The sequence below is a fragment of the Nerophis ophidion genome, linkage group LG14 (genome assembly GCF_033978795.1).
Source record: "Nerophis ophidion isolate RoL-2023_Sa linkage group LG14, RoL_Noph_v1.0, whole genome shotgun sequence".
Classification (NCBI taxonomy): domain Eukaryota; kingdom Metazoa; phylum Chordata; class Actinopteri; order Syngnathiformes; family Syngnathidae; genus Nerophis; species Nerophis ophidion.
The window spans coordinates 18,564,636-18,586,746 of record NC_084624.1 but is presented as its reverse complement, the minus strand read 5'-3'; positions in this window follow the sequence as shown (position 1 = coordinate 18,586,746).

Below are 22,111 nucleotides of genomic sequence, written 5' to 3'. Positions count from 1 at the left end.
TTAAAAGCCTTTAATATTGAATTTATGTAAGTTTTAGCAGAATAAGGTATTTTGGAAAGAATCACAAATACAAATATTAGATTGTACTGGTCTCATATTGGTCACACTCAAAATGACAGTTTTTGAAACATAACTCCAAAGATACACATGCAAAATGTCTAATAATGCCTGAAGAAATGCATCTTCGAGAGTTTTCCTGAAAAAAAAAACATTTGGTAAGGTTTGCAAAAACAAAATTTGATTCGTTACTCAATTTGACAGTAATGTACTTAGAATCCGGAGATAATGCGAAAAAAGCAATAAAAATGTATTCAATAATAATTCATAATCCAAACGTGCAAAATGTCTAAAAATGCCTGTGATATTGAATACATGTGAGTTTTACTAGATACAGTTGTTTTTCAATGGTTTGCAAATACAAAAATGAGGTTTTACTCAATATGACTGTATACTGTAACACTCAATATGACAGTTATTTAAACATAACTCCTACACCACACATGAAAAATGGCTAATAATGCCTGAAATAATGCATCTTTGGGAGTTTTACTCGAAACATATGCTTTTTTAAATCTTGCAAATGCAAAAAGTTGTTTTTTTACTCAATATGACTTTAATAGTCTTAGAATCCTGAGATAATGCGAAAAAAGCAATAAAAATGTATTCAAACATAACTTCTAAACAACAAATGCAAAATGGCTAATAATGCCTAGAGATATGTATTATGGTTAGTTTTACTAGAAAAATGATCTTTTGTAAGGTTTGCAAAGACACAAGTTAGTTTTTTTATTCAATATAACAGTGTAACTGTCATACTAAATATGAAAGGTTTATAATCATAACTCCAAAACCAAATATGACATTTGTCTTAAAAAGCCTTTAATATTGAATTTATGTGAGTTTTAGCAGAATAAGGTATTTTGGAAAGAATCACAAATACAAATATTAGATTTTACTGGCCTCATATTGGTCACACTCAAAATGACAGTTTTTGAAACATAACTCCAAAAATACACATGCAAAATGTCTAATAATGCCTGAAGAAATGGATCTTCGAGAGTTTTCCTGAAAAAAAAAAACATTTGGTAAGGTTTGCAAAAACAAAATTTGATTTGTTACTCAATTTGACAGTAATGTACTTAGACTCCTGAGATAATGCGAAAAAAGCAATAAAAATGTATTCAAACATAATTCCTAATCCAAACGTGCAAAATGTCTAAAAATGCCTGTGATATTGAATACATGTGAGTTTTACTAGATACAGTTGTTTTTCAATGGTTTGCAAATACAAAAATGAGGTTTTACTCAATATGACTGTATACTGTAACACTCAATATGACAGTTATTTAAACATAACTCCTACACCACACATGAAAAATGGCTAATAATGCCTGAAATAATGCATCTTTGGGAGTTTGACTCGAAACATATGCTTTTTTAAATCTTGCAAATGCAAAAAGTAGTTTTTTACTCAATATGACTATAATAGTCTTAGAATCCTGAGATAATGCGAAAAAAGCAATAAAAATGTATTCAAACATAACTTCTAAACAACACATGCAAAATTTCTAATAATGCCTAGAGATATGTATTTTGGTTAGTTGTACTAGAAAAATGATCTTTTGTAAGGTTTGCAAAGACAAAAGTTATTTTTTTTATTCAATATAACAGTGTAACTTTCATACTAAATATGAAAGGTTTATAATCATAACTCCAAAACCAAATATGAAATCTGTCTTTAAAAGCCTTTAATATTGAATTTATGTAAGTTTTAGCAGAATAAGGTATTTTGGAAAGAATCACAAATACAAATATTAGATTTTACTGGCCTCATATTGGTCACACTCAAAATGACAGTTTTTGAAACATAACTCCAAAAATACACATGCAAAATGTCTAATAATGCGTGAAGAAATGCATCTTCGAGAGTTTTCCAGAAAAAAAATAATTTGGTAAGGTTTGCAAAAACAAAATCTGATTTGTTACTCAATTTGACAGTAATGTACTTAGAATCCGGAGATAATGCGAAAAAAGCAATAAAAATGTATTCAAACATAATTCATAATCCAAACGTGCAAAATGTCTAAAAATGCCTGTGATATTGAATACATGTGAGTTTTACGAGATACAGTTGTTTTTCAATGGTTTGCAAATACAAAAATGAGGTTTTACTCAATATGACTGTATACTGTAACACTCAATATGACAGTTATTTAAACATAACTCCTACACCACACATAAAAAATGGCTAATAATGCCTGAAATAATGCATCTTTGGGAGTTTTACTCGAAACATATGCTTTTTTAAATCTTGCAAATGCAAAAAGTTGTTTTTTTACTCAATATGACTATAATAGTCTTCGAATCCTGAGACAATGCGAAAAAAGCAATAAAAATGTATTCAAACATAACTTCTAAACAACAAATGCAAAATGGCTAATAATGCCTAGAGATATGTATTTTGGTTAGTTGTACTAGAAAAATGATCTTTTGTAAGGTTTGCAAATACACAAGTTAGTTTTTTTATTCAATATAACAATGTAACTGTCATACTAAATATGAAAGGTTTATAATCATAACTCCAAAACCAAATATGACATTTGTCTTAAAAAGCCTTTAATATTGAATTTATGTGAGTTTTAGCAGAATAAGGTATTTTGGAAAGAATCACAAATACAAATATTAGATTTTACTGGCCTCATATTGGTCACACTCAAAATGACAGTTTTTGAAACATAACTCCAAAAATACACATGCAAAATGTCTAATAATGCCTGAAGAAATGCATCTTCGAGAGTTTTCCAGAAAAAAAAAATTTGGTAAGGTTTGCAAAAACAAAATTTGATTTGTTACTCAATTTGACAGTACTATACTTAGAAACCTGAGATAATACGAAAAAAGCAATAAAAATGTATTCAAACATAATTCCTAATCCAAACGTGCAAAATGTCTAAAAATGCCTGTGATATTGAATACATGTGAGTTTTACTAGATACAGTTGTTTTTCAATGGTTTGCAAATACAAAAATGAGGTTTTACTCAATATGACTGTATACTGTAACACTCAATATGACAGTTATTTAAACATAACTCCTACACCACACATGAAAAATGGCTAATAATGCCTGAAATAATGCATCTTTGGGAGTTGTACTCGAAACATATGCTTTTTTAAATCTTGCAAATGCAAAAAGTAGTTTTTTACTCAATATGACTATAATAGTCTTAGAATCCTGAGATAATGCGAAAAAAGCAAAAAAAATGTATTCAAACATAACTTCTAAATAACACATGCAAAATGGCTAATAATGCCTAGAGATATGTATTTTTGTTAGTTGTACTAGAAAAATGATCTTTTGTAAGATTTGCAAAGACACAAGTTAGTTGTTTTATTCAATATAACAGTGTAACTGTCATACTAAATATGAAAGGTTTATAATCATAATTCCAAAACCAAATATGACATTTGTCTTAAAAAGCCTTTAATATTGAATTTATGTGAGTTTTAGCAGAATAAGGTATTTTGGAAAGAATCACAAATACAAATATTAGATTTTACTGGCCTCATATTGGTCACACTCAAAATGACAGTTTTTGAAACATAACTCCAAAAATACACATGCAAAATGTCTAATAATGCCTGAAGAAATGCATCTTCGAGAGTTTTCCTGAAAAAAAAAACATTTGGTAAGGTTTGCAAAAACAAAATTTGATTTGTTACTCAATTTGACAGTAATGTACTTAGAATCCTGAGATAATGCGAAAAAAGCAATAAAAATGTATTCAAACATAATTCATAATCCAAACGTGCAAAATGTCTAAAAATGCCTGTGGTATTGAATACATGTGAGTTTTACTAGATACAGTTGTTTTTCAATGGTTTGCAAATACAAAAATGCGGTTTTACTCAATATGACTGTACACTGTAACACTCAATATGACAGTTATTTAAACATAACTCCTACACCACACATGAAAAATGGCTAATAATGCCTGAAATAATGCATCTTTGGGAGTTTTACTCGAAACAAATGCTTTTTTAAATCTTGCAAATGCAAAAAGTAGTTTTTTACTCAATATGACTATAATAGTCTTAGAATCCTGAGATAATGCGAAAAAAGCAATAAAAATGTATTCAAACATAACTTCTAAACAACACATGCAAAATGGCTAATAATGCCTAGAGATATGTATTTTTGTTAGTTGTACTAGAAAAATGATCTTTTGTAAGGTTTGCAAAGACACAAGTTAGTTGTTTTATTCAATATAACAGTGTAACTGTCATACTAAATATGAAAGGTTTATAATCATAACTCCAAAACCAAATATGAAATCTGTCTTTAAAAGCCTTTAATATTGAATTTATGTAAGTTTTAGCAGAATAAGGTATTTTGGAATGAATCACAAATACAAATATTAGATTGTACTGGTCTCATATTGGTCACACTCAAAATGACAGTTTTTGAAACATAACTCCAAAGATACACATGCAAAATGTCTAATAATGCCTGAAGAAATGCATCTTCGAGAGTTTTCCTGAAAAAAAAAACATTTGGTAAGGTTTGCAAAAACAAAATTTGATTTGTTACTCAATTTGACAGTAATGTACTTAGAATCCGGAGATAATGCGAAAAAAGCAATAAAAATGTATTCAATAATAATTCATAATCCAAACGTGCAAAATGTCTAAAAATGCCTGTGATATTGAATACATGTGAGTTTTACTAGATACAGTTGTTTTTCAATGGTTTGCAAATACAAAAATGAGGTTTTACTCAATATGACTGTATACTGTAACACTCAATATGACAGTTATTTAAACATAACTCCTACACCACACATGAAAAATGGCTAATAATGCCTGAAATAATGCATCTTTGGGAGTTTTACTCGAAACATATGCTCTTTTAAATCTTGCAAATGCAAAAAGTTGTTTTTTTACTCAATATGACTATAATAGTCTTAGAATCCTGGATAATGCGAAAAAAGCAATAAAAATGTATTCAAACATAACTTCTAAACAACAAATGCAAAATGGCTAATAATGCCTAGAGATATGTATTATGGTTAGTTGTACTAGAAAAATGATCTTTTGTAAGGTTTGCAAAGACACAAGTTAGTTTTTTTATTCAATATAACAGTGTAACTGTCATACTAAATATGAAAGGTTTATAATCATAACTCCAAAACCAAATATGACATTTGTCTTAAAAAGCCTTTAATATTGAATTTATGTGAGTTTTAGCAGAATAAGGTATTTTGGAAAGAATCACAAATACAAATATTAGATTTTACTGGCCTCATATTGGTCACACTCAAAATGACAGTTTTTGAAACATAACTCCAAAAATACACATGCAAAATGTCTAATAATGCCTGAAGAAATGCATCTTCGAGAGTTTTCCAGAAAAAAAATAATTTGGTAAGGTTTGCAAAAACAAAATTTGATTTGGTACTCAATTTGACAGTACTATACTTAGAATCCTGAGATAATGCGAAAAAAGCAATAGAAATGTATTCAAACATAATTCATAATCCAAACGTGCAAAATGTCTAAAAATGCCTGTGATATTGAATACATGTGAGTTTTACTAGATACAGTTGTTTTTCAATGGTTTGCAAATACAAAAATGAGGTTTTACTCAATATGACTGTATACTGTAACACTCAATATGACAGTTATTTAAACATAACTCCTACACCACACATGAAAAATGGCTAATAATGCCTGAAATAATGCATCTTTGGGAGTTTTACTCGAAACATATGCTTTTTTAAATCTTGCAAATGCAAAAAGTAGTTTTTTACTCAATATGACTATAATAGTCTTAGAATCCTGAGATAATGCGAAAAAAGCAATAAAAATGTATTCAAACATAACTTCTAAACAACACATGCAAAATGGCTAATAATGCCTAGAGATATGTTTTTTTGTTAGTTGTACTAGAAAAATTATCTTTTGTAAGGTTTGCAAAGACAAAAGTTAGTTTTTTTATTCAATATAACAGTGTAACTGTCATACTAAATATGAAAGGTTTATAATCATAACTCTAAAACCAAATATGAAATCTTTCTTAAAAAGCCTTTAATAATGAATTTATGTAAGTTTTAGCAGAATAAGGTATTTTGGAAAGAATCACAAATACAAATATTATATTTTACTGGTCTCATATTGGTCACACGCAAAATGACAGTTTTTGAAACATAACTCCAAAAATACACATGCAAAATGTCTAATAATGCCTGAAGAAATGCATCTTCGAGAGTTTTCCTGAAAAAAAAACATTTGGTAAGGTTTGCAAAAACAAAATTTGATTTGTTACTCAATTTGACAGTAATGTACTTAGAATCCTGAGATAATGCGAAAAAAGCAATACAAATGTATTCAAACATAATTCCTAATCCAAACGTGCAAAATGTCTAAAAATGCCTGTGATATTGAATACATGTGAGTTTTACTAGATACAGTTGTTTTTCAATGGTTTGCAAATTCAAAAATGAGGTTTTACTCAATATGACTGTATACTGTAACACTCAATATGACAGTTATTTAAACATAACTCTTACACCACACATGATAAATGGCTAATAATGCCTGAAATAATGCATCTTTGGGAGTTTTACTCGAAACATATGCTTTTTTAAATCTTGCAAATGCAAAAAGTTGTTTTTTATTCAATATGACTATAATAGTCTTAGAATCCTGAGATAATGCGAAAAAAGCAATAAAAATGCATTCAAACATAACTTCTAAACAACACATGCAAAATGGCTAATAATGCCTAGAGATATGTTTTTTTGTTAGTTGTACTAGAAAAATGATCTTTTGTAAGGTTTGCAAAGACAAAAGTTAGTTTTTTTATTCAATATAACAGTGTAACTGTCATACTAAATATGAAAGGTTTATAATCATAACTCCAAAACCAAATATGACATTTGTCTTAAAAAAGCCTTTAATATTGAATTTATGTAAGTTTTAGCAGAATAAGGTATTTTGGAAAGAATCACAAATACAAATATTATATTTTACTGGTCTCATATTGGTCACACGCAAAATGACAGTTTTTGAAACATAACTCCAAAAATACACATGCAAAATGTCTAATAATGCCTGAAGAAATGCATCTTCGAGAGTTTTCCTGAAAAAAAAAAAACATATGGTAAGGTTTGCAAAAAAAATTTGATTTGTTACTCAATTTGACAGTAATGTACTTAGAATCCTGAGATAATGCGAAAAAAGCAATAAAAATGTATTCAAACATAATTTCTAATCCAAACGTGCAAAATGTCTAAAAATGCCTGTGATATTGAATACATGTGAGTTTTACTAGATACAGTTGTTTTTCAATGGTTTGCAAATACAAAAATGAGGTTTTACTCAATATGACTGTATACTGTAACACTCAATATGACAGTTATTTAAACATAACTCCTACACCACACATGAAAAATGGCTAATAATGCCTGAAATAATGCATCTTTGGGAGTTTTACTCGAAACATATGCTTTTTTAAATATTGCAAATGCAAAAAGTAGTTTTTTACTCAATATGACTATTATAGTCTTAGAATCCTGAGATAATGCGAAAAAAGCAATAAAAATGTATTCAAACATAACTTCTAAACAACACATGCAAAATGGCTAATAATGCCTAGAGATATGTAGTTTGGTTAGTTGTACTAGAAAAATGATCTTTTGTAAGGTTTGCAAAGACACAAGTTAGTTTTTTTATTCAATATAACAGTGTAACTGTCATACTAAATATGAAAGGTTTATAATCATAACTCCAAAACCAAATATGACATTTGTCTTAAAAAGCCTTTAATATTGAATTTATGTAAGTTTTTGCAGAATCAGGTATTTTGGAAAGAATCACAAATACAAATATTAGGTTTTACTGGCCTCATATTGGTCACACTCAAAATGACAGTTTTTGAAACATAACTCCAAAAATACACATGCAAAATGTCTAATAATGCCAGAAGAAATATATATTCGAGAGTTTTCCTGAAAAAAAAAACATCTGGTAAAGTTTGCAAAAACAAAATTTGATTTGTTACTCAATTTGACAGTAATGTACTTAGAATCCTGAGATAATGCGAAAAAAGCAATAAAAATGTATTCAAACATAATTCCTAATCCAAACGTGCAAAATGTCTAAAAATGCCTGTGATATTGAATACATGTGAGTTTTACTAGATACAGTTGTTTTTCAATGGTTTGCAAATACAAAAATGAGGTTTTACTCAATATGACTGTATACTGTAACACTCAATATGACAGTTATTTAAACATAACTCCTACACCACACATGAAAAATGGCTAATAATGCCTGAAATAATGCTTCTTTGGGAGTTTTACTCGAAACATATGCTTTTTTAAATCTTGCAAATGCAAAAAGTAGTTTTTTTACTCAATATGACTATAATAGTCTTAGAATCCTGAGATAATGCGAAAAAAGCAATAAAAATGTATTCAAACATAACTTCTAAACAACACATGCAAAATGGCTAATAATGCCTAGAGATATGTTTTTTTGTTAGCTGTACTAGAAAAATGATCTTTTGTAAGGTTTGCAAAGACACAAGTTAGTTTTTTTATTCAATATAACAGTGTAACTGTCATACTAAATATGAAAGGTTTATAATCATAACTCCAAAACCAAATATGAAATCTGTCTTAAAAAGCCTTTAATATTGAATTAATGTAAGTTTTAGCAGAATAAGGTATTTTGGAAAGAATCACAAATACAAATATTAGATTTTACTGGCCTCATATTGGTCACACTCAAAATGACAGTTTTTGAAGTTTTACTCAATATGACTGTATACTGTAACACTCAATATGACAGTTATTTAAACATAACTCCTACACCACACATGAAAAATATCTAATATTGCCTGAAATAATGCATCCTTGGGAGTTTTACTTGAAACATATGCTTTTTTAAATCTTGCAAATGCAAAAAGAAGTGTTTTACTCAATATGACTATAATAGTCTTAGAATCCTGAGATAATGTGAAAAAAGCAATAAAAAGGTATTCAAACATAACTTCTAAACAACAAATGCAAAAAAGCTAATAATGCCTAGAGATATGTATTTTGGTTAGTTGTACTAGAAAAATGATCTTTTGTAAGGTTTGCAAAGACACAAGTTAGTTTTTTTTTTTTTTCAATATAACAGCGTAACTGTCATACTAAATATGAAAGGTTTATAATCATAACTCTAAAACCAAATATGAAATCTTTCTTAAAAAGCCTTTAATAATGAATTTATGTAAGTTTTAGCAGAATAAGGTATTTTGGAAAGAATCACAAATACAAATATTATATTTTACTGGTCTCATATTGGTCACACGCAAAATGACAGTTTTTGAAACATAACTCCAAAAATACACATGCAAAATGTCTAATAATGCCTGAAGAAATGCATCTTCGAGAGTTTTCCTGAAAAAAAAACATATGGTAAGGTTTGCAAAAAAAATTTGATTTGTTACTCAATTTGACAGTAATGTACTTAGAATCCTGAGATAATGCGAAAAAAGCAATAAAAATGTATTCAAACATAATTTCTAATCCAAACGTGCAAAATGTCTAAAAATGCCTGTGATATTGAATACATGTGAGTTTTACTAGATACAGTTGTTTTTCAATGGTTTGCAAATACAAAAATGAGGTTTTACTCAATATGACTGTATACTGTAACACTCAATATGACAGTTATTTAAACATAACTCCTACACCACACATGAAAAATGGCTAATAATGCCTGAAATAATGCATCTTTGGGAGTTTTACTCGAAACATATGCTTTTTTAAATATTGCAAATGCAAAAAGTAGTTTTTTACTCAATATGACTATTATAGTCTTAGAATCCTGAGATAATGCGAAAAAAGCAATAAAAATGTATTCAAACATAACTTCTAAACAACACATGCAAAATGGCTAATAATGCCTAGAGATATGTAGTTTGGTTAGTTGTACTAGAAAAATGATCTTTTGTAAGGTTTGCAAAGACACAAGTTAGTTTTTTTATTCAATATAACAGTGTAACTGTCATACTAAATATGAAAGGTTTATAATCATAACTCCAAAACCAAATATGACATTTGTCTTAAAAAGCCTTTAATATTGAATTTATGTAAGTTTTTGCAGAATCAGGTATTTTGGAAAGAATCACAAATACAAATATTAGGTTTTACTGGCCTCATATTGGTCACACTCAAAATGACAGTTTTTGAAACATAACTCCAAAAATACACATGCAAAATGTCTAATAATGCCAGAAGAAATATATATTCGAGAGTTTTCCTGAAAAAAAAAACATCTGGTAAAGTTTGCAAAAACAAAATTTGATTTGTTACTCAATTTGACAGTAATGTACTTAGAATCCTGAGATAATGCGAAAAAAGCAATAAAAATGTATTCAAACATAATTCCTAATCCAAACGTGCAAAATGTCTAAAAATGCCTGTGATATTGAATACATGTGAGTTTTACTAGATACAGTTGTTTTTCAATGGTTTGCAAATACAAAAATGAGGTTTTACTCAATATGACTGTATACTGTAACACTCAATATGACAGTTATTTAAACATAACTCCTACACCACACATGAAAAATGGCTAATAATGCCTGAAATAATGCTTCTTTGGGAGTTTTACTCGAAACATATGCTTTTTTAAATCTTGCAAATGCAAAAAGTAGTTTTTTTACTCAATATGACTATAATAGTCTTAGAATCCTGAGATAATGCGAAAAAAGCAATAAAAATGTATTCAAACATAACTTCTAAACAACACATGCAAAATGGCTAATAATGCCTAGAGATATGTTTTTTTGTTAGCTGTACTAGAAAAATGATCTTTTGTAAGGTTTGCAAAGACACAAGTTAGTTTTTTTATTCAATATAACAGTGTAACTGTCATACTAAATATGAAAGGTTTATAATCATAACTCCAAAACCAAATATGAAATCTGTCTTAAAAAGCCTTTAATATTGAATTAATGTAAGTTTTAGCAGAATAAGGTATTTTGGAAAGAATCACAAATACAAATATTAGATTTTACTGGCCTCATATTGGTCACACTCAAAATGACAGTTTTTGAAGTTTTACTCAATATGACTGTATACTGTAACACTCAATATGACAGTTATTTAAACATAACTCCTACACCACACATGAAAAATAGCTAATATTGCCTGAAATAATGCATCCTTGGGAGTTTTACTTGAAACATATGCTTTTTTAAATCTTGCAAATGCAAAAAGAAGTGTTTTACTCAATATGACTATAATAGTCTTAGAATCCTGAGATAATGTGAAAAAAGCAATAAAAAGGTATTCAAACATAACTTCTAAACAACAAATGCAAAAAAGCTAATAATGCCTAGAGATATGTATTTTGGTTAGTTGTACTAGAAAAATGATCTTTTGTAAGGTTTGCAAAGACACAAGTTAGTTTTTTTTTTTTTTTCAATATAACAGCGTAACTGTCATACTAAATATGAAAGGTTTATAATCATAACTCCAAAACCAAATATGGAATTTGTCTTAAAAAGCCTTTAATATTGAATTCATGTAAGTTTTAGCAGAATCAGGTATTTTGGAAAGAATCACAAATACAAATATTAGATTTTACTGGCCTCATATTGGTCACACTCAAAATGACAGTTTTTGAAACATCCATCCATCCATCCATTTTCTACTGCTTATTCCCTTTCGGGGTCGCGGGGGGCGCTGGTGCCTATCTCAGCTACAATCGGGCGGAAGGCAGGGTACTTGAAACATAACTCCAAAAATACACATGCAAAATGTCTAATAATGCCTGAAGAAATTTATCTTCGAGAGTTTTCCTGAAAAAAAAAAAACATCTGGTAAGGTTTGCAAAAACAAAATTTGATTTGTTACTCAATTTGACAGTACTGTACTTAGAATCCTGAGATAATGCGAAAAAATGCAATAAAAATGTATTCAAACATAATTCCTAATCCAAACGTGCAAAATGTCTAAAAATGCCTGTGATATTGAATACATGTGAGTTTTACTAGATACAGTTGTTTTTCAATGGTTTGCAAATACAAAAATTTGGTTTTACTCTATATGACTGTATACTGTAACACTCAATATGACAGTTATTTAAACATAACTCCTACACCACACATGAAAAATGGCTAATAATGCCTGAAATAATGCATCTTTGGGTTCTTTACTCGAAACATATGCTTTTTTAAATCTTGCAAATGCAAAAAGTTGTTTTTTTACTCAATATGACTATAATAGTCTTAGAATCCTGAGATAATGCGAAACAAGCAATAAAAATGTATTCAAACATAACTTCTAAACAACAAATGCAAAATGGCTAATGATGCCTAGAGATATGTATTTTGGTTAGTTGTACTAGAAAAATGATCTTTTGTAAGGTTTGCAAAGACACAAGTTAGTTTTTTTATTCAATATAACAGTGTAACTGTCATACTAAATATGAAAGGTTTATAATCATAACTCCAAAACCAAATATGACATTTGTCTTAAAAAAGCCTTTAATATTGAATTTATGTAAGTTTTAGCAGAATCAGGTATTTTGGAAAGAATCACAAATACAAATATTAGATTTTACTGGCCTCATATTGGTCACACTTAAAATGACAGTTTTTGAAACATAACTCCAAAAATACACATGTAAAATGTCTAATAATGCCTGAAGAAATGCATCTTCGAGAGTTTTCCTGAAAAAAAAAAATTTGATAAGGTTTGCAAAAAAAAAAATTGATTTGTTAGTCAATTTGACAGTAATGTACTTAGAATCCTGAGATAATGCGAAAAAAGCAATAAAAATGTATTCAAACATAATTCCTAATCCAAACGTGCAAAATGTCTAAAAATGCCTGTGATATTGAATACATGTGAGTTTTACTAGATACAGTTGTTTTTCAATGGTTTGCAAATACAAAAATGAGGTTTTACTCAATGTAACTGTATACTGTAACACTCAATATGACAGTTATTTAAACATAACTCCTACACCACACATGAAAAATGGCTAATAATGCCTGAAATAATGCATCTTTGGGAGTTTTACTCGAAACATATGCTTTTTTAAATCTTGCAAATGCAAAAAGTAGTTTTTTACTCAATATGACTATAATAGTCTTAGAATCCTGAGATAATGCGAAAAAAGCAATACAAATGTATTCAAACATAACTTCTAAACAACGAATGCAAAATGGCTAATAATGCCTAGAGATATGTATTTTGGTTAGTTGTACTAGAAAAATGATCTTTTGTAAGGTTTGCAAAGACACAAGTTAGTTTTTTTTTTCAATATAACAATGTAACTGTCATACTAAATATGAAAGGTTTATAATCATAACTCCAAAACCAAAAATGAAATGTGTCTTAAAAAGCCTTTAATATTGAATTTATGTGAGTTTTAGCAGAATCAGGTATTTTGGAAAGAATCACAAATACAAATATTAGATTTTACTGGCCTCATATTGGTCACACTCAAAATGACAGTTTTTGAAACATAACTCCAAAAATACACATGCAAAATGTCTAATAATGCCTGAAGAAATGGATCTTCGAGAGTTTTCCTGAAAAAAAAAAACATTTGGTAAGGTTTGCAAAAACAAAATTTGATTTGTTACTCAATTTGACAGTAATGTACTTAGACTCCTGAGATAATGCGAAAAAAGCAATAAAAATGTATTCAAACATAATTCCTAATCCAAACGTGCAAAATGTCTAAAAATGCCTGTGATATTGAATACATGTGAGTTTTACTAGATACAGTTGTTTTTCAATGGTTTGCAAATACAAAAATGAGGTTTTACTCAATATGACTATATACTGTAACACACAGTTATTTAAACATAACTCCTACACCACACATGAAAAATGGCTAATAATGCCTGAAATAATGCATCTTTGGGAGTTTTACTCGAAACATATGCTTTTTTAAATCTTGCAAATGCAAAAAGTTGTTTTTTACTCAATATGACTATTATAGTCTTAGAATCCTGAGATAATGCGAAAAAAGCAATAAAAATGTATTCAAACATAACTTCTAAACAACACATGCAAAATGGCTAATAATGCCTAGAGATATGTATTTTGGTTAGTTGTACTAGAAAAATGATCTTTTGTAAGGTTTGCAAAGACAAAAGTTAGTTTTTTTATTCAATATAACAGTGTAACTGTCATACTAAATATGAAAGGTTTATAATCATAACTCCAAAACCAAATATGAAGTCTGTCTTTAAAAGCCTTTAATATTGAATTTATGTAAGTTTTAGCAGAATAAGGTATTTTGGAAAGAATCACAAATACAAATATTAGATTGTACTGGTCTCATATTGGTCACACTCAAAATGACAGTTTTTGAAACATAACTCCAAAGATACACATGCAAAATGTCTAATAATGCCTGAAGAAATGCATCTTCGAGAGTTTTCCTGAAAAAAAAAACATTTGGTAAGGTTTGCAAAAACAAAATTTGATTCGTTACTCAATTTGACAGTAATGTACTTAGAATCCGGAGATAATGCGAAAAAAGCAATAAAAATGTATTCAATAATAATTCATAATCCAAACGTGCAAAATGTCTAAAAATGCCTGTGATATTGAATACATGTGAGTTTTACTAGATACAGTTGTTTTTCAATGGTTTGCAAATACAAAAATGAGGTTTTACTCAATATGACTGTATACTGTAACACTCAATATGACAGTTATTTAAACATAACTCCTACACCACACATGAAAAATGGCTAATAATGCCTGAAATAATGCATCTTTGGGAGTTTTACTCGAAACATATGCTTTTTTAAATCTTGCAAATGCAAAAAGTTGTTTTTTTACTCAATATGACTTTAATAGTCTTAGAATCCTGAGATAATGCGAAAAAAGCAATACAAATGTATTCAAACATAACTTCTAAACAACAAATGCAAAACGGCTAATAATGCCTAGAGATATGTATTATGGTTAGTTTTACTAGAAAAATGATCTTTTGTAAGGTTTGCAAAGACACAAGTTAGTTTTTTTATTCAATATAACAGTGTAACTGTCATACTAAATATGAAAGGTTTATAATCATAACTCCAAAACCAAATATGACATTTGTCTTAAAAAGCCTTTAATATTGAATTTATGTGAGTTTTAGCAGAATAAGGTATTTTGGAAAGAATCACAAATACAAATATTAGATTTTACTGGCCTCATATTGGTCACACTCAAAATGACAGTTTTTGAAACATAACTCCAAAAATACACATGCAAAATGTCTAATAATGCCTGAAGAAATGCATCTTCGAGAGTTTTCCAGAAAAAAAATAATTTGGTAAGGTTTGCAAAAACAAAATTTGAGTTGTTACTCAATTTGACAGTACTATACTTAGAATCCTGAGATAATGCGAAAAAAGCAATAAAAATGTATTCAAACATAATTCCTAATCCAAACGTGCAAAATGTCTAAAAATGCCTGTGATATTGAATACATGTGAGTTTTACTAGATACAGTTGTTTTTCAATGGTTTGCAAATACAAAAATGAGGTTTTACTCAATATGACTGTATACTGTAACACTCAATATGACAGTTATTTAAACATAACTCCTACACCACACATGAAAAATGGCTAATAATGCCTGAAATAATGCATCTTTGGGAGTTTGACGCGAAACATATGCTTTTTTAAATCTTGCAAATGCAAAAAGTAGTTTTTTACTCAATATGACTATAATAGTCTTAGAATCCTGAGATAATGCGAAAAAAGCAATAAAAATGTATTCAAACATAACTTCTAAACAACACATGCAAAATGTCTAATAATGCCTAGATATATGTATTTTGGTTAGTTGTACTAGAAAAATGATCTTTTGTAAGGTTTGCAAAGACAAAAGTTATTTTTTTTATTCAATATAACAGTGTAACTGTCATACTAAATATGAAAGGTTTATAATCATAACTCCAAAACCAAATATGAAATCTGTCTTTAAAAGCCTTTAATATTGAATTTATGTAAGTTTTAGCAGAATAAGGTATTTTGGAAAGAATCACAAATACAAATATTAGATTTTACTGGCCTCATATTGGTCACACTCAAAATGACAGTTTTTGAAACATAACTCCAAAAATACACATGCAAAATGTCTAATAATGCGTGAAGAAATGCATCTTCGAGAGTTTTCCAGAAAAAAAATAATTTGGTAAGGTTTGCAAAAACAAAATCTGATTTGTTACTCAATTTGACAGTAATGTACTTAGAATCCGGAGATAATGCGAAAAAAGCAATAAAAATGTATTCAAACATAATTCATAATCCAAACGTGCAAAATGTCTAAAAATGCCTGTGATATTGAATACATGTGAGTTTTACGAGATACAGTTGTTTTTCAATGGTTTGCAAATACAAAAATGAGGTTTTACTCAATATGACTGTATACTGTAACACTCAATATGACAGTTATTTAAACATAACTCCTACACCACACATAAAAAATGGCTAATAATGCCTGAAATAATGCATCTTTGGGAGTTTTACTCGAAACATATGCTTTTTTAAATCTTGCAAATGCAAAAAGTTGTTTTTTTACTCAATATGACTATAATAGTCTTAGAATCCTGAGACAATGCGAAAAAAGCAATAAAAATGTATTCAAACATAACTTCTAAACAACAAATGCAAAATGGCTAATAATGCCTAGAGATATGTATTTTGGTTAGTTGTACTAGAAAAATGATCTTTTGTAAGGTTTGCAAATACACAAGTTAGTTTTTTTATTCAATATAACAATGTAACTGTCATACTAAATATGAAAGGTTTATAATCATAACTCCAAAACCAAATATGACATTTGTCTTAAAAAGCCTTTAATATTGAATTTATGTGAGTTTTAGCAGAATAAGGTATTTTGGAAAGAATCACAAATACAAATATTAGATTTTACTGGCCTCATATTGGTCACACTCAAAATGACAGTTTTTGAAACATAACTCCAAAAATACACATGCAAAATGTCTAATAATGCCTGAAGAAATGCATCTTCGAGAGTTTTCCAGAAAAAAAAAATTTGGTAAGGTTTGCAAAAACAAAATTTGATTTGTTACTCAATTTGACAGTACTATACTTAGAAACCTGAGATAATACGAAAAAAGCAATAAAAATGTATTCAAACATAATTCCTAATCCAAACGTGCAAAATGTCTAAAAATGCCTGTGATATTGAATACATGTGAGTTTTACTAGATACAGTTGTTTTTCAATGGTTTGCAAATACAAAAATGAGGTTTTACTCAATATGACTGTATACTGTAACACTCAATATGACAGTTATTTAAACATAACTCCTACACCACACATGAAAAATGGCTAATAATGCCTGAAATAATGCATCTTTGGGAGTTGTACTCGAAACATATGCTTTTTTAAATCTTGCAAATGCAAAAAGTAGTTTTTTACTCATTATGACTATAATAGTCTTAGAATCCTGAGATAATGCGAAAAAAGCAAAAAAAATGTATTCAAACATAACTTCTAAATAACACATGCAAAATGGCTAATAATGCCTAGAGATATGTATTTTTGTTAGTTGTACTAGAAAAATGATCTTTTGTAAGGTTTGCAAAGACACAAGTTAGTTGTTTTATTCAATATAACAGTGTAACTGTCATACTAAATATGAAAGGTTTATAATCATAATTCCAAAACCAAATATGACATTTGTCTTAAAAAGCCTTTAATATTGAATTTATGTGAGTTTTAGCAGAATAAGGTATTTTGGAAAGAATCACAAATACAAATATTAGATTTTACTGGCCTCATATTGGTCACACTCAAAATGACAGTTTTTGAAACATAACTCCAAAAATACACATGCAAAATGTCTAATAATGCCTGAAGAAATGCATCTTCGAGAGTTTTCCTGAAAAAAAAAACATTTGGTAAGGTTTGCAAAAACAAAATTTGATTTGTTACTCAATTTGACAGTAATGTACTTAGAATCCTGAGATAATGCGAAAAAAGCAATAAAAATGTATTCAAACATAATTCATAATCCAAACGTGCAAAATGTCTAAAAATGCCTGTGATATTGAATACATGTGAGTTTTACTAGATACAGTTGTTTTTCAATGGTTTGCAAATACAAAAATGCGGTTTTACTCAATATGACTGTATACTGTAACACTCAATATGACAGTTATTTAAACATAACTCCCACACCACACATGAAAAATGGCTAATAATGCCTGAAATAATGCATCTTTGGGAGTTTTACTCGAAACAAATGCTTTTTTAAATCTTGCAAATGCAAAAAGTAGTTTTTTACTCAATATGACTATAATAGTCTTAGAATCCTGAGATAATGCGAAAAAAGCAATAAAAATGTATTCAAACATAACTTCTAAACAACACATGCAAAATGGCTAATAATGCCTAGAGATATGTATTTTGGTTAGTTGTACTAGAAAAATGATCTTTTGTAAGGTTTGCAAAGACAAAAGTTAGTTTTTTTATTCAATATAACAGTGTAACTGTCATACTAAATATGAAAGGTTTATAATCATAACTCCAAAACCAAATATGAAATCTGTCTTTAAAAGCCTTTAATATTGAATTTATGTAAGTTTTAGCAGAATAAGGTATTTTGGAATGAATCACAAATACAAATATTAGATTGTACTGGTCTCATATTGGTCACACTCAAAATGACAGTTTTTGAAACATAACTCCAAAGATACACATGCAAAATGTCTAATAATGCCTGAAGAAATGCATCTTCGAGAGTTTTCCTGAAAAAAAAAACATTTGGTAAGGTTTGCAAAAACAAAATTTGATTTGTTTCTCAATTTGACAGTAATGTACTTAGAATCCGGAGATAATGCGAAAAAAGCAATAAAAATGTATTCAATAATAATTCCTAATCCAAACGTGCAAAATGTCTAAAAATGCCTGTGATATTGAATACATGTGAGTTTTACTAGATACAGTTGTTTTTCAATGGTTTGCAAATACAAAAATGAGGTTTTACTCAATATGACTGTATACTGTAACACTCAATATGACAGTTATTTAAACATAACTCCTACACCACACATGAAAAATGGCTAATAATGCCTGAAATAATGCATCTTTGGGAGTTTTACTCGAAACATATGCTCTTTTAAATCTTGCAAATGCAAAAAGTTGTTTTTTTACTCAATATGACTATAATAGTCTTAGAATCCTGGATAATGCGAAAAAAGCAATAAAAATGTATTCAAACATAACTTCTAAACAACAAATGCAAAATGGCTAATAATGCCTAGAGATATGTATTATGGTTAGTTGTACTAGAAAAATTATCTTTTGTAAGGTTTGCAAAGACACAAGTTAGTTTTTTTATTCAATATAACAGTGTAACTGTCATACTAAATATGAAAGGTTTATAATCATAACTCCAAAACCAAATATGACATTTGTCTTAAAAAGCCTTTAATATTGAATTTATGTGAGTTTTAGCAGAATAAGGTATTTTGGAAAGAATCACAAATACAAATATTAGATTTTACTGGCCTCATATTGGTCACACTCAAAATGACAGTTTTTGAAACATAACTCCAAAAATACACATGCAAAATGTCTAATAATGCCTGAAGAAATGCATCTTCGAGAGTTTTCCAGAAAAAAAATAATTTGGTAAGGTTTGCAAAAACAAAATTTGATTTGTTTCTCAATTTGACAGTAATGTACTTAGAATCCGGAGATAATGCGAAAAAAGCAATAAAAATGTATTCAATAATAATTCCTAATCCAAACGTGCAAAATGTCTAAAAATGCCTGTGATATTGAATACATGTGAGTTTTACTAGATACAGTTGTTTTTCAATGGTTTGCAAATACAAAAATGAGGTTTTACTCAATATGACTGTATACTGTAACACTCAATATGACAGTTATTTAAACATAACTCCTACACCACACATGAAAAATGGCTAATAATGCCTGAAATAATGCATCTTTGGGAGTTTTACTCGAAACAAATGCTTTTTTAAATCTTGCAAATGCAAAAAGTAGTTTTTTACTCAATATGACTATAATAGTCTTAGAATCCTGAGATAATGCGAAAAAAGCAATAAAAATGTATTCAAACATAACTTCTAAACAACACATGCAAAATGGCTAATAATGCCTAGAGATATGTATTTTGGTTAGTTGTACTAGAAAAATGATCTTTTGTAAGGTTTGCAAAGACAAAAGTTAGTTTTTTTATTCAATATAACAGTGTAACTGTCATACTAAATATGAAAGGTTTATAATCATAACTCCAAAACCAAATATGAAATCTGTCTTTAAAAGCCTTTAATATTGAATTTATGTAAGTTTTAGCAGAATAAGGTATTTTGGAAAGAATCACAAATACAAATATTAGATTGTACTGGTCTCATATTGGTCACACTCAAAATGACAGTTTTTGAAACATAACTCCAAAGATACACATGCAAAATGTCTAATAATGCCTGAAGAAATGCATCTTCGAGAGTTTTCCTGAAAAAAAAACATTTGGTAAGGTTTGCAAAAACAAAATTTGATTTGTTACTCAATTTGACAGTAATGTACTTAGAATCCGGAGATAATGCGAAAAAAGCAATAGAAATGTATTCAAACATAATTCATAATCTAAACGTGCAAAATGTCTAAAAATGCCTGTGATATTGAATACATGTGAGTTTTACTAGATACAGTTGTTTTTCAATGGTTTGCAAATACAAAAATGAGGTTTTACTCAATATGACTGTATACTGTAACACTCAATATGACAGTTATTTAAACATAACTCCTACACCACACATGAAAAATGGCTAATAATGCCTGAAATAATGCATCTTTGGGAGTTTTACTCGAAACATATGCTTTTTTAAATCTTGCAAATGCAAAAAGTAGTTTTTTACTCAATATGACTATAATAGTCTTAGAATCCTGAGATAATGCGAAAAAAGCAATAAAAATGTATTCAAACATAACTTCTAAACAACACATGCAAAATGGCTAATAATGCCTAGAGATATGTTTTTTTGTTAGTTGTACTAGAAAAATTATCTTTTGTAAGGTTTGCAAAGACAAAAGTTAGTTTTTTTATTCAATATAACAGTGTAACTGTCATACTAAATATGAAAGGTTTATAATCATAACTCTAAAACCAAATATGAAATCTGTCTTAAAAAGCCTTTAATAATGAATTTATGTAAGTTTTAGCAGAATAAGGTATTTTGGAAAGAATCACAAATACAAATATTATATTTTACTGGTCTCATATTGGTCACACGCAAAATGACAGTTTTTGAAACATAACTCCAAAAATACACATGCAAAATGTCTAATAATGCCTGAAGAAATGCATCTTCGAGAGTTTTCCTGAAAAAAAAACATTTGGTAAGGTTTGCAAAAACAAAATTTGATTTGTTACTCAATTTGACAGTAATGTACTTAGAATCCTGAGATAATGCGAAAAAAGCAATACAAATGTATTCAAACATAATTCCTAATCCAAACGTGCAAAATGTCTAAAAATGCCTGTGATATTGAATACATGTGAGTTTTACTAGATACAGTTGTTTTTCAATGGTTTGCAAATTCAAAAATGAGATTTTACTCAATATAACTGTATACTGTAACACTCAATATGACAGTTATTTAAACATAACTCTTACACCACACATGAAAAATGGCTAATAATGCCTGAAATAATGCATCTTTGGGAGTTTTACTCGAAACATATGCTTTTTTAAATCTTGCAAATGCAAAAAGTTGTTTTTTATTCAATATGACTATAATAGTCTTAGAATCCTGAGATAATGCGAAAAAAGCAATAAAAATGCATTCAAACATAACTTCTAAACAACACATGCAAAATGGCTAATAATGCCTAGAGATATGTTTTTTTGTTAGTTGTACTAGAAAAATGATCTTTTGTAAGGTTTGCAAATACACAAGTTAGTTTTTTTATTCAATATAACAGTGTAACTGTCATACTAAATATGAAAGGCTTATAATCATAACTCCAAAACCAAATATGAAATTTGTCTTAAAAAGCCTTTAATATTGAATTTATGTGAGTTTTAGCAGA